Source organism: Chiloscyllium punctatum, chromosome 18 (assembly GCF_047496795.1).
Source record: "Chiloscyllium punctatum isolate Juve2018m chromosome 18, sChiPun1.3, whole genome shotgun sequence".
In the NCBI taxonomy this organism is placed as follows: Eukaryota; Metazoa; Chordata; class Chondrichthyes; order Orectolobiformes; family Hemiscylliidae; genus Chiloscyllium; species Chiloscyllium punctatum.
The window spans coordinates 76810737-76813371 of NC_092756.1; the positions used below are offsets into that span (position 1 = coordinate 76810737).

The window sequence follows — 2635 nt, forward strand, 5'->3', positions numbered from 1 at the left end:
ACATTGAGCCTCCCCCTGGGCGGGGTGCCCTGGTGACGTATTTTTTCCACCAGGTGCGTAACCTCAACTACGAGACTCAGCTCCTGTTCAGGGACCGTGATGGTTTGGAGGTCACTCTCAGGACACTGCCTGTCTTTTACCAGGACCTGCTCACGGTCTGGAACATGGTCGAATCGCGCCGCGCCTACCCTCCGGCAGGAGTAGCGACTGTCGTCAGGGAGACGTTGCTCAGGAATCCGCACCTCCGTACTCGTGGGTTCGAGTGACTGTCGGAGGGGAGGGCCGTGACTGCGAGGGTGACCAGGGTCAGGGACGTGCTGGATGGTGGGGGCCTGGGCTGGACGCTGCCGCAGGATATAGCGAGCAGGGCAGCGGGAGACGTCCGGTACGTGGCCACCGCCATCCGACACCTTAAAACGACGGTGCTCAGACCCCACGTAGTGCCCCAGTTGGAGGATGCTCAGGTGTGCGGTGGGATCCCATCTGCGCTCACTCCTGCCCGGACGGAATTTCACATTGGCCCCAGGGTCCTGTACTTCCTGCGGGAGCCTGTGCCCCACAACCTGAGCTGTCTCCGGAGTTTTAGTTTTGTCCCTTTCAGGGGTGTATCACAGAGGGCCCTGTACAGACTGCTGCTGCACACCCTCATCCACCTCCCGGACACACCCTGGCGTGCCCATTTACCACCAGGCGGTGGGGACCATCCCCAGTGAAGGGCTCTCTACATGGGAGTCCTCCCCCTTTCTCACGGGGATCTGGGGTGGAGGGTATTGCACGTGGCAGTCCGCAGATTGCGGTGGTTCACGGACTCCCAGCCCAACTGCTTGTTCTGTGGTGCTGTGGAGTCCATGGAACAGGACGCTTGCACTCCCTTTTTAGCTTTCTGGGAAACCTTCTCCTCCGTTTCTGGTTGGACTTCAGCCCCACACTCCCCATCATTGGGCACCCAGTGCCGAGGGGGGTGGGTTGGTCGGAGGATCTCCTCGTGGGTCTGCTCCTGGGCCTGGCCAAAGTCGTTGTTAGGGCCAATCGCCTGACCCTCTTCCGCGGTTACGTTCGAGTCCGGGTGTCCCTGGAGAAGGAGCACGCAGTGTCTACCAACATCCTTGAGCTGTTCAGAGAGTGCCCTCCCCCTCACTGTTTGGTCACACAGCATTGCCCTTTGATGCTTGTCACTGGCCACTCGGGTGTTTCCTTTCTTCCTGTTCGTGGGAATTGAATAAAGATTTGTACATCTGTTGTCTTTCACTGTGTCTCACACCTGCACACACACAGCATGGGTGCTGGGGAAAATATAAGCACTACCACAGTTAGGCAGCAGTGCAGGGGTAAAGAGAAAAACATATATAACCAGGAGATTTAGAATCCCCTCAGTCCAGGGCACTGACTCTGTGCTGGCTGAGCCACAGTCAGTGTGTTCTTGCAAAACAAAACTTAAAAGCTGCTATTTTAACAGCAACTATGTGGCCCCAGTGGCCGAATGGATAAGGCACTGGCCTCCTAAGCCAGGGATTGTGGGTTCAAGTCTCATCTGGGGTGTGTGAATTTTAATCCTTGTCTTCATGGCTGATCTTCATCTGAGGTCAAGTCAATTTCTCATCTCCTCTGGAAAGGTCCCGATTTCTGTGTTGGGTTGGTGGTACCTTGTGTCAGAAAAACACAGAATTTTGAGGATATGCAGGATAGAGGGGTGAATCGTCTGAAAGAGACAGCACAGTCACAATGGCTGAAAACCTGCTGAGATTCTCCTGGGGATGGCATGGTGGCTCAGTGGGTAGCACTGCTGCCTCACAGTGTCAGGGACCTGGCTTTGATTCCTCACTTGGGTGTCTGTTTGTGTAGAGTTTGCACATTCTCTCCATGGGGTAGTCCGGGTGGTTTGGTTTCCTCCCACAGTTCAAAGATGTGCAGGTTCGGTGGATTGGATTTGGGGAGTGCAGGGTGAGAGGATAGGTGTTGGGCCTGGGTGGAATGCTCTTCAGAGGGTCAGTGTGTGAGACCCTCAGAGACTGAGTGTGGACTTGCTGGGGTGACTGGCTTGTCCCCCTCACTCGAGGCCTTCTCTGAACAAGTTTGTAGCAGATGGTCAGAGCTCCACTGCAAGGCCCAGTCAAGGCTTCGCGAAGGGACTGGCATCCAGGTGTGTGTTCCTACCCTATTTTTCCCTGATCTCCCTGAATCTTCTGTGGCTTTGGCCAATACGGTCATGAGCTGGGTTCACATCATCCAATGGGGTCACACCAATACACTTCACTGTTGTCATGCCAGGAGCTATAAAGTGGATTGACTCAGGCTAACACTTCTCCAATATACAACCCTCAGTCTGGTTGGAACTGGTTCTTCTTGAATCTTTGTAACTCTTTGATCTTAGTTGCAATGTTCTCTGGAGATGATAGCTGCTGTTTAATTTAGTGTGGCCAATTTTCTATCAGGTCAAATTTCTCCAGCTGAGGATCAATTGAGAATGCCTGATTTTGTTGCCATGGTCACGTGACCACAAAGGATTGAGATCAGCTGCACAGTGAAGGTTTCAACAAAATCATTACCCCACATAATACTTGAGCCCACAATCTCTGGTTTAGGAAGTTAGTGCCGTAACCATGAAATCACTGGGGCTCCAACGGATATAGCTACC

General features: G+C 53.6%; 1 non-coding gene across 1 annotated transcript; it reads left to right on the plus strand.

Moving 5' to 3' along the window:
• The first annotated feature begins 1466 nt into the window (after window positions 1-1466).
• trnar-ccu (transfer RNA arginine (anticodon CCU)) lies at window positions 1467-1539 on the plus strand. Its single transcript has one exon. It is a non-coding gene; the product is annotated as a tRNA-Arg (tRNA).
• Window positions 1540-2635: the final 1096 nt, after the last annotated feature.